Genomic DNA, 20389 nt, shown 5'->3' on the forward strand with positions numbered 1-20389 from the left:
ATATGGGCTTTTTTCCTAGGAGCACTTCACACAGACTAGTTACTGCTTAATTACTTTTAACCACGCCTGGGCCCAAACCAAGCTACTTAGAGTAGAATGAGATGCACATCAGTTATTTAAAATTATAACTATAAAAAATATAAATTAATTATAAAGTAAATAAATAAAATTATAAAGTAATTATAAATTATAAATTAATATTTTGAAATTATACAAAATATGGGGAATTTTAAAAATTGTAATCATCAACAGCTTCTACAAAAACTTAAAGCAGATGTGGAGAGCCTGTAGCCTCCAGCTTTCTTGGACTAGAACTCCCATCATCCTTGACCAGGGGTCAGCAAACCTTTTCAGCAGGGGGCTGGTCTCCTGTCCCTCAGACCTTGTAGGGGGCCGGACTATATTCTGAGGGAAAAATGAACTGATTCCTATGCCCCACAAATATCCCAGAGATGCATTTTAAATAAAAGCACACATTCTACACATGTAAAAACACCAGGCAGGCCCCACAAATAACCCAGAGATACATTTTAAATAAAAGGAGACATTCTACTCATGTAAAAACATGCTGAATCCTGGACCATCCACGGGCTGGACTGAGAAGGTGATTGGGCTGGATCCGGCCCCCAGGCCTTAGTTTGCCTACCCATGTCTTTGACCATTGACCATGCTGGCTGAAACTGAGGGGAGTTGAAATCAATATAAGAACTTCTCGTTTCACTGAGCTCCAGACTTGGTGCCAGTTTCTTGCTGAAAAGTTCCTTGGCTGTTATTTGCCTCCAGATGTGCTTTTCAATGCAAATTGATTTTTCAGGGACCATTAGCAGCTGGTGGGGAGTATTTTTGTCAGGAAAACAGCATAAAGCTCCAATCCAGATCAACAGCACACTCTGGACTGGGCAGCCCTGGCTGTTTTTTATGTAAAACAAAAATGGTGAGTTTGTCTGCTTTTTAAAAGGCATATTTATCACACCCTGCAATCTGGCCCTTAACAAGCATTGCTAATTATGGAAATAGTGATGAAATTCAGTTGTTACTATAGAATACTATATCATTCTGCTTTAGAAAATGTGTCTGGCATTATTGTGTGGCATTATTTAGTGGAATATAAATAAATTATATGTTTGTTACTGGAGGCCAACATTTTTTTTTCTTATCTACATAAACATTTCCATACTTTGCAGAAGATATATAAAGTTTCCGTTTGGCTAAAACCAATTATTGGAGGGCAGGTGGGTGGGAACTCAAGAATTTTCTATTGAGCCTTTTAAGTGGGGTGTCACGTGACAGCTGGATGCCAAACAGTTGCACAGACTCCCTCATTCTCAAACATGCATAAAATTCTAATAATATCTGCAGACAAGAGCTAGGCAGAATGAAAAGTCAAAGAACAATTCATGTATTCATACCCCAGCTCTTTGTTGCTTTAATCTTTTTCTGCTGGGAGAAATGTGTTATATTCCTTAGAAACATGGTTCTCAAATCTCTTGCTGCCTTATTGTCTCAGTGTTTGATGGGAAAGGAGCCCCACTGAAATCAATTGAATAATTTATTTTCTAACATATATACAAAGAACTGCAAAGTTAGTCAGTGTATCACAAATGATGATATAACCCCACACCCTTAAGGTTCCAGAAGTCAAATGTGTGTCCAACACTGCTCAAGTGGCTCTCTGCCGATCCACTGTATATTTTCAAAGCCAAATGCAATCTTAGACGCTGCAGCTTACAAATCATTTCTTTCATCACAGCAGAGCTTTAGTACAGGAACCTGATAGAAATATATAATTTTTAAAGAGATCACTATCTACAGTGTAAAATAAGGATGAACCTTAAGAGTTCAAGTCCTTTGAAAGTTACCTGTCCTGATAAGATGAAACAGACTTTCCCTTAGAAAGGGAAATACGGCTGATTTGAACGATTTGCCATGGACGTCTCCAGGAAAAAGAGTTCTAAGTAGGAAGAACATTACTGTACTCATGTCACGCTTGCAGACTTCCCCTAACTAGCTAATTGGAGAACAGCATGATGAACTATATGGGTCATTGGTCAGCTCTCAGTGAGCCACCATTATGTGGTACTTTTTAAAGCATCCTTCCTCTAATACTGGAGTGCACGTCAACTCCCAATTTTTTGTTTTAAAGAAGCAAAAAGAAGTATTTGTTAGTATTCATTTTATTTTTATCCTACCCATCCCCCAAGATGCTCAGTACACATGGATTTTCTCCATTTTATTCTCATGACAAACCTGTAAATTATGCTGAAAGTGTGTGTGCATATTGCGTAATGTCTGGGTGAGCATCATGGTTCAGCAAGGCTCTGAACTTAGATCTTCTGGGTCTAAGTACAACACATTAGAGAAGACCATACTTGCTCACTATGACTATTGCCTTACAGGCAAATTTCTGCCCCACCGCTGGCCTACTATTAACCAATCATTACATTTGGACTAAATATCACCCAAATTTCTTTTAATATAGACTTGTCTGTCCTTTCAATAAAGACAAAAATGTGGCTGGCACATACTCTGAATCCTTGTCTGGGTAACCTACGAGGAAACAAGGGACCGTGGCCAAGAAAGGGAAAGGCTGGGAGTTAATTTCAGTTTACCAGATTAGTGCGGTTAAATCCACTGGCATATTCCTCTTGACCTGCTTTCACCTTGAATTGTGATATAGGTCATCATGCCTATTTAAAACCATTTGCATCCCTTGAGGGGATGGCCTAAAGACCTAATAAATGTACTGAAGCAGAGCCTGCCACAGAAAAAACAGTGAGTTCAGCTCGTCTTTCAAGGCCAGCAAATAAATGCTCCTTCTGGGCATATGGGGGGTGACAAAGAAAGGGCTGATGCTAATCTTGTTTGTAGTTGCGCACACTGGTACAGCGCCTTCTCCCAATGGAGGAGTCCTCCTTACTTACACTACCAATTACAGTCATATGCTGGCTATCAAACATGATGATGCTTAATGTCCCAGGTTCAATTCCTGGCTTTTCCAAGTTGAGCTGAGAAAGACACATGTCTGAGACACTGGATAGCTACTGCCATTCACTGTGTAGACAATAATGAGCCAGGTGAACCAATAATTTGACAAGGCACTTCCTATATTCTTGTTCCAAATGGGGAAATGTTAGGCTATCTAAAAGTGCATCTTTTTGCATACTGAGCTTCAAAGTTATTCTGAGAAATCAATCCTCATATCTGGTCAGATAGCAATGCAAATGACGGAACAAAACCTTCAGTATGCTATATTATTGTTAAACTTGGACATTTCAGTTTTAGTTCAGTCGGCTAGATAGTAATCCCAAGAAATCACCTATAGCAAAACATTGAGTGCACCAGATGAAGGGACAATTCATGTGTTTGAGTCAGCAATGTGGCTTCTTGGACATAGTTTTGTTTTAAGTCAATACTCAAAAGTCAAATGGAAATCCAAAATACTAATCAAACGCACCCCCTACAATTGTATATGATCCATCCCTGCTTTGGAAAGCTTTCATTCATTCATTCAAAATACCTGTGCTCCACTTTATAGTCCCTAGAGCAGCCATGACCAACCTTGGCCCTCCAGATGTTTTCGGACTACAACTCCCATCATCCCTAGCTAAAAGGACCAGTGGTCAGGGATGATAGGAACTGTAGTCCCTAAACATCTGGAGAAGTTTGGCCATGCCTGCCCTAGAGGCTCTCAAAGTGACTTACAAAAGATCTCCGCAATATAATAAAATCAATGTAGTATCAGAAACAGAAATATTGTTGGTGTCCATATGGTGCCAGGATCCTGCCCTCATCCTGCCCACTACCCACCAGGCAAACCCACTGAGCTCTTCTGAGGCAAGGAAGTGGGGCAAAGCAGCTAGATCTTGCTCAGCCCATGATGGAGGCAAATATTATCCCAAGTGCCAAATCACAGTCTGAACTTCTGACAGATAAACCAGAAGCTGCTAACTGAAGATATTAGTTAGGGAATAGTATTTTAAAGCAGCACTGCTACAGTCATAGTTACAAGGCAAACTGCTAGATCAGAGAACTTATTACATGATCAACATTTCAGTAGAGATACTTTTTATTGTAACTAAAGAATGCCCTAAAACCCCTGAAAACCCATGACTTTGAATATTTAAATAGTTTTTTTAATGAACCTTTTATGAGGCTACTGTGATTTTTATTCTTTTGGGATTGGCAAAAGACTCCCATCGCCAATGAATCAGATCATGCTTTGCAAAAATAAAATAAAATAAATTACAGTCCTCCATAATAGCAACGCAATCCATTTGTTACAATCCATGGGGAGCAAGGCAGTTTCTTGTATCCATAACAACCTGCATTTATGCACAGGGATTCCCTAGTGAATTGAATGATCAAAAATTATTCATGAAACGTATGTGTGATTTTTGCCTCCGGTAATGCATAGAAATTGCCAAGCAGGGCTTCCATCTCCCCCTCTTCCACCCACATCACACAGAGTGTTGCCTTCTTCAATCGTAGCAGCCCCCTCCTCCTAGCTAAATAGAGATATTTATTTCTTGCATTCAAGTAACAGGAAAGTCAGAGCTGAAACTGTAGGCATGGCTCATGTCTTGCGTTATTTGACAGCCACTGCTTCAAAATCCAGCCTCTCACTTGGAAGAGAGCAACAAGCCAAAATGCAATCCTAGGGAGTAATAACCAGCTTAACCTCACTTAATAACTACTGCAATCACTGCTTACCAGAGGTCACACTTTATCTTCCTGGTTCAGATTGGACTGCTGATCTTAAAACACTCTGAACTACTAGCTTGCTCCTTGCTCTACTGAGCACAGAAATATATTATCTTTAGAGACTCAGCCTCAGGTATGGAGAGACATTTCAGGAAACCAAATAGTATAACTGGGCTACTATGACTGAGATATTAATAGGGACTCTGAGTTCCGTGCACATTTTCAAGTAGATCTCATTATGCTCTTTCGCAAGCTTTAATCAAGCTTAATGCTTTCATTTTCATGGAGATTAGGGCTATGGAGTTTCATTTACTAAGATAAAGTAAACAATAGACTCCCTGAGGTATAGAAGCACAGACTGGCAGAAAAAAGAGAGGACCCAACTCATCACTTCAGACCCTTCAGCATTAGGATACTTTTCATGACTTTCATGTCCACCAATGTTAAGGTTCTCATAGCCAATGTTTTAGGACATTAGAAATACCATGAAAGCAGGAAGAGGGTGGCACATGATGAATAAATACGTGATGCTCTCTGTGGGGTCTTTGGCAAATCACTGCCCTAAGTGTTGCTCTTGGTCTAAGTAAGGATATGAACTGTGATGCACTGTGCACTGAACACAACTGAGCATACAATTAAGCAGACCTCAATATGGGGATCCTTTCCCAGGCATACGGCCAAGTTTCCTTCAAATCAATGTCAGCCATATAACTACTAGCTGCTTGATACATTTTACATGAGATATTCAGCTCAGTTCAAGAATAGAAGACTGACAGGTGTCCTTGCTAAAAGTTCATATTTAAATTCACATTTTAAGTCCCCAGATGCCCTGGGTGTAACCAGCTATTTCTCATCTCTAGCAGAGATAGTGCAATTGTTTAAAACTTAATTTAATCTTTTCTAGGTCAGGAATTGTTACTTATGCCAGCCAAGCTAGTGTTTTGTATTCTTAAAATTAAATTATGTGGAATCTGCATGGTAAATCAAAGTTGACCTTCCAGTTCTACTTTTAGTAGAAAGCACTGCATAGACAAACATTTGAAAGAAATGCAACATGAATGTGGCATTCTCTTTGCACAGGCGTCCTCTTTTCAGAGATCAAATTAACAAGACCATACACAATGATTTTACCTACAATTAAACCCATGCCTTCAAAATGATTGTTCTTGGTCTTTGTCACCATACAAACTGCTTAGTATTTACAATGAAGAATTTGTAAGGTTATAATCTATAAATCTATAACATAAAAATAGACATCTTGCAGTACTTAATATAGTGGGAATAAACTCTTTTCATCAGCAAGAATAGAATTACTCTTTTCTCAAGGAGACCTGAAGCTGAGCAAAAATTCAGGTTCTGACGGAGTTTTCAAACAGCAACTAGTCAAACTTACCTTGCTATGGGGAGCTAAACAGTAAACTCTGCTATTATGAAGCTTGTTAACCAATTTCAATAGGAGGCTCACAAAAAGGTAGCCAAAGTACATGGCAGCAGTGCTTGGTGGACTGGGCATTTAACTATCCTGTCCTCCTGACCTGGTCAATATTACTTGCTTCTTACTTGGATCTGGGGGTGGGTCAAGTGTTTCCAGGAAGGGGTTGCCAAAGCAACCCAAACCAGAATGCTCTTCCCAGGGAAGTCCCAGGGAAGCACCAATGTTTCAGTGCCAGGTAAAGACCTATTTGTTTTCCTGGCCATTTGGGAAACAGTGATGATATATTGTACTATATTGTTACATTTGTTTTTAATATGTCTTTGTTTTTTTTGTTTTTTTAAATGGATGTTAATTGCTATAGGACTTTTTATATTGGGAAGCAATATGCAGTTTTAATAAAGAGCATTAACTAAACTAATTGCCACTGACTTTGGTGACTCCATCAAGTACCTCTCCTGTGAAGAGCCCACCTTCCATCAGGTGACCTGTCTGAGGAAAGAACTGCATCACAGAAGCAACTCTAACCTCATGGTCCTGACATTGCTATCTGGCATGCCCCAGACATTGTCACCAGTTCTGCTCCCAGATCTGATTGAGAGCAGTTACACTCCCACACAGGCAGAGCTATATAACTGTAGGACTACATGCCTGTGTTATAACAGCTATAACTAGAAGAACTAGTGCCCAAGCTTATAGAATCTTAAGAGTTGGAAGGGACCCGAGGGCCATCGAGTCCAACCCACTGCGATGCAAGAATTTCAGCTAAAGCATCCATGACAGATGGCTTGTGTTTTTCCCCCTCTCCTCCCCACCTATCCCCTTTTCATTTTGTGTCATGTCTTTTTGAATTCTAAGCCTGAGAACAGGGACAGTCTTACTACTGTTTTTCATATGCCATCCTGGAAGCATGTTTGACTGAAGAGTGGGTTATAAATGTTTCAAATAAATATTCCACGCTCACAACTACAAGTGATATCTAAAGCTTGTAAAGGTCAAAATCTAGTTCTAATTAATCAGAATATGCACAACATATGAAAGAACAGCTGCTCTTTAGGAGGACAGATCTGTATTAAATAAGCACAATATCCTCTCTCTTCAAATGGTAACACGTTTAACACACTATATTCTTTCCAAATTCTTGAATACACTTTTATCCTTATTTTGCTTGCTCTACAGTTACTTTGAATTTTGGACAACTCTGCTATTCAGGCAAAAAAAAAATTCACTGAAGATATAAATTCAGACAGACAATGGCTGTGTATATTTTACCGGCTTTAAATGAAGCAAGGTTGTTTTTTCTCACTGCATTTCAAGTCAAATTTGCTTGCTGCTGTACATATCAGCATGGGTTCATGTGCACTGAAGTCACCCATACCAATGGGTAGAGACTGGGTGATGGTGTCTTCACCTGATGGTACTGCCTGGTTGGTTTCCCTGCCCTGCCTCTGCCCCCAGAAATCCAGATGGAAAGGAAGTCTTCACAAATGGACACAGCTGGGATTCCATGCAACTTGAATAAGGAAACCATGCTCATGTTGGATTGAAGGAAACCACATAAAAACACAGTATTGTACAAGAAACTACAGTATAACTCTGGATCTTAGGTAATATGTGTACAAGAATTCAAAAACAAGCAGTGGAAATGCACTGTAGCCAGAGTAAACAGTAATGTGTACACAGCCAATAACTTCCTTTTCTAAACACAGATTTATGATGACACTGTCTCAATAAACAGGTCTGTGATGCTGAGAAAAGACTGGAGGGGAAAGAATTAAGGCAACAATATTTCCAAGTGTTCTGCCTTCTGTCTGCAACTTGCCCACACTGGTTTGGGTGGGAAAGAAAACATGCAGAGGAAAGAATCAGGCAATGCTGCCTAATTTGTAACTGAACCTTAATTAGATGAGGCATGTGTGACTTAATACTTCTCTCCATGCACAAAAATTTCCTGCATGTAGAAGACTGAGCTGTCAGGAAGGCTCTAGCTGCACTTTCTCCCAGAAATACTAGTTTTCCATATGCAGGAATGTTCGGTTAGGTAACCGCTGTGGTAATGCATAGATAATAGCCATTAGAGAATGAATGAGGGTTTACCACACAAAGTTCAAAAGACTGAAGGCCTTTCTACCCCTGCTCCAATTAACAAACACAGTTCCTTACGGGGGGGGGGTCCTTCAGGTTCACATGGCTTGAAAAAAACAGAATAAACATGATTCCATGCCAGGTGCCTTGATAAGCTTCATTTATCTTGGTGCAAACTGTGCACCATTGCTACTAAACTCCATCATGGATTATGTCTAACAATGATATTTAGCCAAAACAATTAGGAATGAGAGATTCTTGCTCAGACTGAAAAGTACAACAAAGAACGGACATCAACACTATGTCTCACTCTTGAGTATTAAAAGGTACCTGGCTGTCCAACATCAGAAACTGAAAGTTGGCAGCTGGACTAGATGGATCTTGGTCTCATTCTTTAAATCCATGTGTACCCTGCTCTTTAGCCAGAAGGGTTCCCAGAACAACTTACAAAGATCAGACGTAAGACATGTCCAATGTATAGCAAGACATGTAAAGCATGCTAGGCCATACCTAATTATCTTCTATCTTCTAAGCCTGAAGGCAAAGTAGTGTACTACTTTTATTGTACTAACATTCACTGCTCTTCAATCCTAGGAAACAGGTCCATTGTTGGGGGAGCAGTGAGGGGAACTGAGTCCTGAGTCCTTTGTTCTGGACTCTCAATCTCCAGTCCCTTCTCCTGATTAAAAAATAGATCATTTTTAAAAACTTTGGGTGGGATTCACCTAACCAGCCAAGTCAGAAGAAGCCCTGTGCAAGGAATTCCACATATGCAATGGGGCTTTCCCCTCTCTCTTCACCCAGCGTGTCCCTTGAAATTAGCTATAGGGGCATTGGGAGAATCCCCTAGAACAGTGTGCAGGGGAGGAAAGGAATATCCTTTCATCTGGCAATCTGGAATGTTTGTGCAGATGGAGTGATGGGAACAGTGTGACATTGAATCCCACACTTTGTTTACAGGATGACTGAGAACATTACAAAACAAAGTGCCGTTGAGATCCCAGTCACAATGTGCCCAGAGGCACCTGTGCTAATATATACACAAGAAGCAGTTCTTGCCAACAGACTGCAGGTGAGCTGGAGGGCCAAATCCACATACAGTGTACAGAGCCCAGAATATCCTGTTGGCACCCCATAGCTCAGAGTAAGCCCTGATAGCCAGAGTGCCCAGTCTTTTTTCCGTGGTTAAGTAACATGCCTGCCAGGAAACCTCCATGTGTTTCATTACCCCTATGACTGGGCCCACGTTTTCACACCTGGCTCCTTGGCTCTTGAATACCAGAAAGGCTCATGCAGACCATGCAAAGAGGCCAAGAAAAGGCACTGAAAGAAACCTTCCTCCCAATGTCAAAAGATACAAGTGCTCTAATGTAGCATTGCTGGGTGGATCCAAGCCTTAGCTTAGAAGCTTCAGTTATGTCCTGGCACTAGGACCTAGAACACAATCCTTGAGTTGCTGTGCTTGGAGCTATAGCTAACAGGGTCAGGCAGTAAGACACAAGCACTGAATGGTTTGAAGAATAATTACCACCCAAGCTCTTTTGTACTATTTTATAAAATGTGCTCACAGCACCTCTGATCCCAGTGGTCCAATCAGCACTTCTTATTAACACCTTCTGAAAATCCCATTTCCTTTCCTTCTGCACTTGCAGAAGTTACACATGAATGGTTCATTAATGAAATGGGCAAGGAAAACTGCCATGTACTTCACCTACTCCCCCACACCATATCTAACTCCTTTCGCTTAAGGTATGATTAATAGTTCATATTGCCTTTGCTCCAATCGGAGACATGAAACTAAAGTATAATTGGAGACCGCTTTCAAAACAATGGCATTGTGACATGCAATTATTATTTGGGGAATGCGTTGGATGGCAGTGAATCTCAATGAAAAGTAAAGTTTGTCACTTGCACAGGTTAAAAAAAAAAATCAGACCAAAACGCAGCAACTTTCAAATTGCTTTGCCCAGTTAGTGTCTCAGTTTGGGGCAGCATGCCTCAATCCTTTTAGGAAGATTTAAGATTTATTTCTAAAACTTTCTATACACTGAGCAACTCAGTTCTGTGAACTGCTTTTACTTGTTGGTTTATTGGTGTAGAGAGACAGTCAAGAGACTTACAGCCTGCATCAAACACAAAATATAAAACAATAAAATATTATTAAAATAGAGAATAGAGATAGCAGGTAGAAAAAAGTAACCTGCAAGAGGAAGAATCAAAAAAGATGGCTGGAAGGACATGGAACAGAGAAAAAGGGAAGATTCAAACAGGAAGGGAGTGGCAGCTGGTGGAAAGTCATAGCCCAGGCTGTGCTTACAAAAAAGAATAAATATTAAAGTGAGATGTATTCTGAAGTGTTGGGGTAGCCCATCCCATTTCACCATCTGAGGCAAAATGGAAATTGCCACTTCCTGGCTCCACCCACCACCACCCACTTCCACTGCTGAGCTCAGGACTCGCCCAACTTGGCAGAAGCTGGAGCACTCCCCCAGGTGTTGGCACTCACTTGGCTTCTCTGCCTGGGGAGCGGGTGGGGGGGGGGAGATGAGCAGCAATGTCACACAACAGAATGCCTCCCTCTTGGTGGCAGAAGCAAGTGGGGTGGGCAGGCACTTCACCCTGTGTCATGGGAGGGCCGGCTCTGCTGAAGTGGTAACAAACCTAGGAGGGCTGGGTATACTGAGTTTCTGAACTAACCTTTACCAACCCTAAGAATTGGTAACTCTAAGAATTCTTTCTCCTAGCTGTAGGAGCAGTAATCACCCATTACAATGCACTGGCACTAGTAGCTCTTGCTTGGCACAGTCATGACATACATTATGAAAGAAAGAACAGCATGCAAGAACCCATTTTCAGGAGGCATCAAATTAAGATATTCAACATTTGACTAGTTTTTCTGGAGGAAATGGGACCCGTTGTATTCAATGCACAGCTGTTGCTAGAACAGTTCTAGCTAGGCTTGCCAGATGTCCTGGGGCTCAGATCCTGAGACACAGGGAGCAAAGCCTAGGAGCTAAGGGGTGGCACCTGTCAGAACAGATGGCAAAACCCAGAGGCAATTGCTGATTAAGAGATTTCATGTCCCCCCTTTGGCTGATCTCTATCTAGCGCGAAATGAATTGCCCTATTCCCTATGTGTTTTCAAGATAGATTTGTTATGCCTCTCAGTCACTCGCTCCCCAAAGAGAAAAGTCCCATGTTTCTCGTGTGTATATGTTTTATTGTGATGCATCATCATCACCTTTCTTTCTTTCTTTGTTTCCTTCTTTCTCTCTTTCTTTGCCACCCATGTGACTGGGTTGCCCCAGCCACTCTGGGTGGCTTCCAACAAATTAAAACACAGTAAGACATCAAAACTAAAAACTTCCATATACAGAGCTGCCTTTTTTTCATCCCCCCCCCTCCATTTATATCGAACCAACAGGCGGACAATAGGTAAACAAAAATGTTTTTGCCTGGGGTCTAAAAGAAAGAAGGATGGGCTCCAAGAGTGTCAAACGAAATCACAGAAAGGCCCTTTCTCTTGTTGCTACTTACTTCTCCTCTGGTAAGGATGACATTGGGAAAGACTTCAGCAAATGACCTAAGGGCATGGGAAAGGTACTTCTTAAGGTAGAATAAAAGATAGTAGCTAGATTCTACCTGCTGGGATAGATACAACTATTTTAAGATGTACTGCACAACTGTATGTTCATCAGTAGCATTTATTTATTGAGTAGGGAGAAGTTAATAATACACCTGCCCTAGGAAGAGTAAAAAACCCCGCATGTGCTAACCAGCGTACCTTCCATTATACTCCTGTTTTCTTACATATGGATCATCATATCAAGTAACCAACAGACAGCGGTCTGAGGTGAACCCAAGTTAGACTTCCTGTATAGTTTTCAATCACACAGAATCTGATCCATATAGTTTGGAAGAAAGACTTGGCACAAAGCTTCCTACTCATTTCCATGACCCCTTGCCTCAAAACTGCTTTGATCCTATCCAGTGATGTGGGTTTTCTGAGAAGTTTTGAATCCGAGAAAATTCTGAAGATGTTTCTGCTGCCCTAAATTTATTGGGCTTCTGCTGAACTAAAATTGATTGGGGTCTGCTTTAACGTGCTTACCTTAAAAAGAAAAAAGGGGGGAAAGTATGATGTATATGTCTCAAGTTTTATTTTATGTTTTGGCAATAACATAATTGAAGTATTGCATGGGGGAATCCATAAAATGCACTTACTTGTGTGGTTTAAATATAGTCAATAAGTGCATAACTACTCTTAGAAAGTATTTTATTAGAATACTGAAATATGATATGACAAGCTTAGATTTCTTTACATTTTTTTTAAAATATGAGGGCAACGAAAATGTTAAGGCACTTATTTGAGCCACCCAAAGAACTACCGTATTTTTCGCACCATAGGACGCACTTTTTTCCCTCCAAAAATGAAGGGGAAATGTGTGTGCGTCCTATGGTGCGAATGCAGGCTTTCGCTTAAGCTGGACAGCGAGAGGGGTCGGTGTGCACCGACCCCTCTCGCTCTCCAGGCTTCAGGAGAGCCCCACCGCCAGCCCCACAAGCTCGGGGGACAGCGGGGAGGCGGAACGCCGCCATCCCGCTGTCCCCCGACTTGGTTAGAAGGCTGGCGGGGGGAGAAGCCTGCTCCTCCCCGTCGCCAGCCCCGCAAACTTGGGGGACAGCGGGAGAGGCGCAGCGCGCCCTTCCCGCTGCCCCCCGACTTGGCTAGAAGGCTGGCGGGGGGGGGGGAGAAGCCTGCTCCTCCCCATCGCCAGCCCCGCAAACTCGGGAGACAGCGGGAGACCTCTCCAGCCGGGAGAGCATGCACGGGGCTAAAGCAGCCCCCCGCGACCCTCTCCCGGCTGGAGAGGTGACGCGCGCATATGGCAGGAGCCTCCATAGGCGCGCGTCACCTCTCCAGCCGGGAGAGCACGCGCGGGGCTAAAGCAGCCCCCCGCGACCCTCTCCCAGCTGGAGAGGTGACGCGCGCTTATGGCAGGAGCCTCCATAGGCGCGCGTCACCTCTCCAGCCGGGAGAGCATGCACGGGGCTAAAGCAGCCCCCCCGCGACCCTCTCCCGGCTGGAGAGGTGACGCGCGCCTATGGCCGCTGCTCCCTGACCTGCTCTTTGGGGCTGGTGGTGGGCTTCCCCCGCCAGCCCCAAAGAGCAGGTCGAAAGGAACCTGAAGCCTGCGCACCGACCCCTCTCGCTCTCCAGGCTTCCAAGGTAGGCTTCTAAACGGCACCTTGTTTTAGAGCGGGAAAACAAAAGGGGGAAAATTCTCCCACTCTCTGCGCAGCGCTTCCTGCCGCTTCGCTGAAGGGGCGCTGGGCAGAGAGCAGAAGAATTTTTTCCCCTTGTTCTCCCCCCTCTAAAACAAGGTGCGTCCTATTGTCCGGTGCGTCCTATGGTGCGAAAAATACGGTACCTTTATTTACACAGGCAAGCATGCTCTCCTAAGAACAGTCACCTGAAGAAGTTAATTACAACTTTGAAGCTGCCTACTTTGACTGCTGTTGTACCCATTCATTACATTACTTATTCATTTTATGAAACCACACATTTTTTGAAATGGGAAATTTCCTGCCTCTCATTACTGATCACCTCTATTGTTGTTACAAAGCAGAAGGATGCCAACATGTTCGATTCTTTGAAGAAACCTGCCATCATTAAGGAATATTTATCCACTCAAAACATTTATAGCCTGCCTTTCCTTTTAAAAGCTCAGGGAAGCTTATAATACAGTAAAAAAGGCCAAAGTTACAAGAATGGAAGTGCAGCAGAATACAAAAAGGCAAGCAGACTACAAGATTCTAGGGACTCTCATCCGCTCTGAGTGTTTTTTAATTATGGGGGGAGGGGGAGAGCCCAGGCTGCATATCTTTTTTATAGGAAGGGTAACATATTCAGAGTTCAGTAAAATCTTCCTTTTTAAAGCAAAATATTCAGGCATAGAGGAGGAAAGTGGACATTCCCCTGCCACCATACCTCATCTTGCATTGTATTCTAAAAATGTAGCTGGGGGGGATCTATAAGTGTTCTAGCTCTGAGGTTTGCATCTGTGTTCCCTTAAATCAGTATTTTAACCACTGTACCTCTAAAGATATATTGGCATTTCTACCATGGCTGGAAAATCAAAGTCACACAACAATCAAATTATTTCTGCTTTCCCCATCAGATAACAAAGGCCCAATGCATTTCTCCCCTATCTGCCAGCAGAACTTTGAATTCAAATAGGTGCATGTGAAGACACGCAATAAATCAACAAGAGATTCAAGGGCAAGAACACAAGGGAGGGGGAGGGACACATATGGATTAATTTTATTGACAGTGCTAGAGCACAGTGCAATGCTAGCAACCACAGAAAAAGCAAAGGCGCTAAAATGAAACTATTGCCACAAAACAAAATCAGAAATCATGTTGTCATTGGGTTTCCTCAAGCAATGCTAAAGACACAGCTGCATTAGAAAACTCCAGCTCTAATCTTTTGTTTAGACTGGATGAGAGGCCACAACAAAATATTTCAGTGCTCCCTTCTAGAGGATGCTGGCAGAGAGGTACTGGACCAACCAACTGCTCACTTACTCTTCTACACCATTTCATCTTATAGCACCTGTTCAAATCTAATCTACATCTCCAAGAATTTGGTACCAAATCAGCAGACCAGCCTACCTTTATCACCTTTCACAATTAAGCCATTTCTCCTCCTCTTTCTCTCTCCCCTGCCAGGGCTATTCAATTGTCTTTCAGTCACCTTTATCCCAAAAGTGATGGTCCTCCAGGTGAGGCAAGGAATGATTCAGTCATGATTGCTAAGACGACCAAGGAAACCTCTAAGCTGCTCAGGTGGGTGAAAAATGCTGCTCCGTACTGTTTCCAAGGAAGCAGACCTCTGGCCTTCAGATGATGTGAAAACCGAGCAGACTTTTTCCAGGGTCAAATATAGATGTAATGCAACTGCTGCTGGGAAGGAAAAAAATCACTCTGTGCTCACCATCCCTCCTCCTCTGTGGCTTACATAGAGGCTCATTATCTCAAGCCCACCAAACCTTCAAGTGCCACAGCAAATGAGAGAGCACACCAGGCCACGTATTAACAGCTATTGCACACTCTCCTTGTTTACTCCTCCCCTCCCTCTCTGTGGATTTCCCTCGTGAATAATGCAGGAGTTGTAGTCCAAGACACTGCCCACTCTATGCTTCTCTCAGAGTCAGCTGAAAACAGGCTCAAGTGCCAGCTAGGGCCAGTCCCCATGTTCTGCACAGTGCAAGCCAGAGATCCTTGTACGGCAGCCTATTTTCTCTTGTTCCAAAAGATGCCGTCTCCTTTTTGTACCAGCTCTGTTTATGAAGCTAAGGAATCATAGAGGACAGAAAACATGATGCAGAAGTTAAACTATGAGGAGAGGGCGGCAGGTCTCATTTTCATAGACCTCGGGAAGGCCTCTCAAAAGTATGCAGAGCTGTGCCATAAAACAAGGCCCTTTGATCATCACTGGATAATACTGTGATGAGGGCTCTGAGCCCCCACCCAGGAGAATATATTAGAGGTTCACTAGACTAGTTCTCTTGAGACATTTCTGTCTTCTCTGCTCTTCCAGAAGAGGGAGCTGTACTGCTGTCCCCGTTTCAAGAAAATAAATTACTGGACTGGCCATAAACTCTTTTATTGGTCTTTATTCATCCAGAGATGCTCATCTTGAGTGGTTCTTCTCTCAGTGATTTGAACCTGTGACCACACTGGAAGTTTTTTACCATGGAGAGGCAGCCACACACAAATGCCAAACTGGCCACCATTTTGTTGCTGCTGTGTTTCTGTTATGGAACCACTGCAATTTTTGTAGCAGCAGGCAACAGAGGAGGCTGAGTTTTCTCCTAGTCTCCACTACCAAATGCTGGCAAGCTACAGTACTAAGTACATCATCTATGGACATGCAAATCAAAATCTACATACAGATTGTTTCATGCTCTTCCTTTCAGAAAGCTGTTCTGGAGAGCCTTTACAGGATTAGTTTACACTGGCAGAGAACACACACTGCTTTTGCGATAATATATTCACAATTATAGCTCAGTTGGTTAGAGTGTGGTGCTGATAACGCCATGGTTGCAAGGTTGCAGGTTTGATCAAGGTTGCAACTATGGGACAGCTGTATATTCTTGCATTGCAGGGCATGGGACTAGGTGATCCTCATGTTCCCTTCCAACTCCTCAATTCTATGATTCTATGATATATCGTATTTTTCGTCCTATAGGACGCACTTTTTCCCCTCCAAAAATGAAGAGGAAATGTGTGTGCGTCCTATGGGGCGAATGCAGGCTTTCACTGAAGCCTGGAGAGCGAGAGGGGTCGGTGCGCACCGACCCCTCTGGCTCTCCAGGCTTCAGGAGAGCTGCAGCGCCAGCTCCACAAGGTCGGGGGACAGCGGGGAGGCGGAACGCCGCCATCCCGCTGTCTCCCGATGTGGTTTGGAGGCTGACGGCGGGGAGACACGTGCTTCTCCCCGCCGCCAGCCCCGCAAGCTCCGGGGACAGCTGGGAGGCGCAGCGCGTCTTCCCGCTGTCCCCGGACCTGGTCTGCAGGTGGGCAGCGGGGAGAAGAGCGCTTCTCCCCGCTGCCGGCCCCACAAGCGCCTGGGGGGGAAATAAATTTTTTTTCTTTATTTCCCCCCCAAAAAACTTGGTGCATCCTATGGGCCGGTGCGTCCTATGGGGTGAAAAATACGGTAGCTTGCGCAGGTTGTCTGGGGTACAGAGGCTATAAAAGCAGCAAATGTTGGTTCTAAAGTATAATGAGCTCCCTAAAACCTTAATGCAGCTTTTGGCAACCAAAATCTAAGCTGCTTGCACCCAGCTGATGGATTTTCTAGCTCCCAACCCATGCAGGTAGGTGTGACTCATATTCCAGACAAACGTGTACAGCTTCCCAGCACAACATGCATCACTACTTACCACTGACTCTCAATTAGAACTCTTAAAGAGTTACTGATATAGCATTGACTGCAACATTATAGTGGCCCTTTAACTCCTTTAAAGAGTCCACTGTCTTGCTCACACAGTTGATTGGGGAAAGGCCTGTGCCTAATTTTCCCAATAGGGTTTAAAACAAAAAAAGTGTAAATGTAAGCACTAACCGCCTGATGCTATGCATGCTTATTTCAAAGTCAGCCCACTGAGTTCAATAGGGCTTAGGCACAATTAAAACGTGAAAGGCTGCTGACTAAAACTGCAAGCAAATGAAAACAAGCTGGGGTCCAAGAGATCCTGGGCATGGACACATAGGAAAAGACTCATCCAATTCCTTGCAGTACTTCTCTGCACTGGAGCTGTTCTGCTGAATCACTTACTGCATTGCTGGCAAAGCTAATAGGGGAATATTCTGAGAGCATTGCAGTGCTCCAGCCCTAGGACACTCTGCACAGCCAAGCTGGCTAAGTGTTTTAAGTCATACAGCATTGCAAAACAGTGGAGGCTTTAAGAGACAATGAAAGGATAATTGCTTCACAGCAGGAGCAAATATAGCCCAAACAGGACTGCCCCTCAGTTATAGTTGGCAGCTTTTCAAACACTTAAATGTTTGTGCACTGACCCAGGACCAACTGCCCCCCCCCCAAAAAGGAAACCTTTCCCCTGGCACTGAGGTCAGCATACTGAGCAAGTGCAGTAATAGCAATAGCCACTCACCTCGATTTGGAATGGGTTAGGTCTCTCCAAGTCTCTCTTTTAGAATTCTTGGGGAAAGCACAGGCTTTCCCCAAGGATTTCCCCAAACTCAGGAAAACCCAGCCTGGCACACTTCATCCAAAATTGCCACCCATCTTGTTCATCAGTTTCCCTCCTCTGCTACCTTTTCTACAATAATGTGGTGGACCAGGGGTGGGGTGGGGGGGACAGGAACTGGCAGCTAAGAGGGTTTTTACAAGCAAAGGGTACTCTTTAAGTATCCAGTGCTGCAATAAAGGCTTCTATGCATGTTCCTCTATTGTGAACATGATCTCTGAGAGTTAATTTTAAATTACCATTACCTATTCCAGTCAGCCCTGAGTGCTCACTGGAAGGACAGATCCTGAAACTGAGGCTCCAATACTCTGGCCACCTCATGAGAAGAGAAGACTCCCTGGAAAAGACCCTGATGTTGGGAAAGATGGAGGGCACAAGGAGAAGGGGACGACAGAGGACGAGATGGTTGGATAGTGTTCTCAAGGCTACCAGGATGAGTTTGACCAAACTGCGGGAGGCAGTGGAAAACAGGAGTGCCTGGCTGCTCTGGTCCATGGGGTCACGAAGAGTCGGACACGATAAACAACAACAACATCATTCTGGTCAGTATGTCAAGAAGATTCTCACCCCCTTAAAAAAATGGTATGCTGCTTATGTATAGAGACAAATTCCAGAAATAAGTTGGGGGGGGGGAGTGGAAACAGGTGCATGTGAGGGACAAGAAGATGCAATGAGCATCACAAAGTTGAAAGGATCTTTGACCCCCCTCCCACCACCCCACACAGACTCCAATGCAGAATCTGCAGTGCAGGATGCAACTATAGAACCCATCAGAGATGACCATCCATAGAATTAAAATCATTTTGAAGTGGGGTTGGGGAAAGGACCAGAACTCTGCAGGCACTTCACTCTACCACACCCACCAAACTTGATGGGCTGCATGTGTGTCTGTGTCTGCATGTAAGCCAGTTGCTAAGATCACATAACACTTTTGTACTATCACAAAACTGAAACACATCCCCAAACAAGGAACTGGATTATTAACTGGTGCTATCATGAGTAGGAAACGGGTTTAAACACCTCCACACACACTTCAGTGATGTCCCAAAGGAAACCACTTCATATATAAAACATGGGGCATCTTTTCCTTCACTTTCAAACCCCAGGTTTGGCAGGAGGGGAGGCTATTTCTCCTTAGCCATTTCAAAATATAGCTGATATGTATATGTATTTATATCCTGCCTAATAACAAAAGTTGTCTTGGTAATGTATGTGTGGGAACATTATTTACCTCCTTCTCAGGATCAAGAGGTCTCTGTCTTTTTCAGTTTGGGATAACAGGGTGAAGGGCATGGTTTGGAATAACAGACTTTGCCACTACTCTTTATATACCTGAGGCAATGGTCTCAGTGATGGATGAGAGAGTTGAGGATGAGTGGAAGAATGATAAACCCACTCCTTCTCACCATCACTTCTATGCAGAGAGCGCAGCTTGTCTGTTTGGGGAATGGATGAGAGGGATAGTTGTGAGCAGGATAAGGAGAGGACTGGACTTCTCCATCCCTCCTTCCTTCTTGAAACTTCATCTCGTTAGTTCTACAGCTTACACTGAAAATTACACACCAAAAGTCTCCTCCCTCCTTTTTTTACACTGGAATCCATTTGGTGTAAGCATGCTGCATGGTTTTTGTGTACATACCACAACACACCACGCATCAAGCAAAAGAGCTGTGCTTACATGGGCAGGAAACCATGTCCCAACAAGTGTACCTTCTGCATGCACATGTAGTAGACAACACAGGGCTGAATTTGCCACATAGCTTGGGTAAAGTTTTTCCCAACAAAGAATGAAAAAATAGACTTGTGTGCAGCAGCCATTGGGGTATGCTCTATATTCTTCAACAAATCAATAGATATTAATTGCATGCAAAGATTAAAGCTTGGAACTAGAGAGATAGTCTGGGGTTCTTCTCCATAGGCTTATTAGAGGTTGATAGAACACTCGTCATGGTGAGCATGGCAACAGAATTGTGGGTTCCATACATTAATGGTATAGCTGGAATGTAACAGAGGTAACCAACTGTGCCATTACAATTTCAACACAATTTTGTAACAGGAGTCATTATCAAGGTGACAGCACTATAGGAGTTACAACTGTGTCCTACCACTGTATCCAAACCACATAGTGGCACCAGATGTCAGTCCAAAAGTTTTTGTAGCAAGCAAGAAAGGGCAGATTTAGCTAGTGCTTTTGTCCTGGATGAATCTGAAGGAAAATCAAAATAAGCATGATACAGATGGGGGGTGGCGGTGGTGGAGGGAACTCAGACAGCAAAGTAAGCATATTCCCTAATAAGGAAGTCCAGGAGCAAAAGGTTACAATGGGGTCAACACAGACAATGAGAACCTGTCACTTCCCATCTGTATCTATGGAAACCAGCAAGAGGCTAG

General features: G+C 43.3%; 1 protein-coding gene across 19 annotated transcripts in view; it reads right to left on the bottom strand.

The window, feature by feature from the left end:
* The window catches only part of NFASC (neurofascin), a 177700-nt gene that overhangs the window by 132282 nt on the left and 25029 nt on the right, over positions 1-20389 (bottom strand). The window contains exon 1 of one of the 19 annotated variants that reach the window (XM_079981923.1): positions 14895-15030. The exons of the other annotated variants lie outside the window; for them this stretch is intronic. The gene's annotated coding sequence lies outside the window, so the exon portion shown is untranslated. Of the gene's footprint in view, positions 1-14894; positions 15031-20389 lie in introns of those variants that run through there. 19 annotated transcript variants of the gene reach the window in all.

This window comes from Podarcis cretensis (assembly GCF_951804945.1).
Source record: "Podarcis cretensis genome assembly, chromosome: 6".
Taxonomy (NCBI): domain Eukaryota; kingdom Metazoa; phylum Chordata; class Lepidosauria; order Squamata; family Lacertidae; genus Podarcis; species Podarcis cretensis.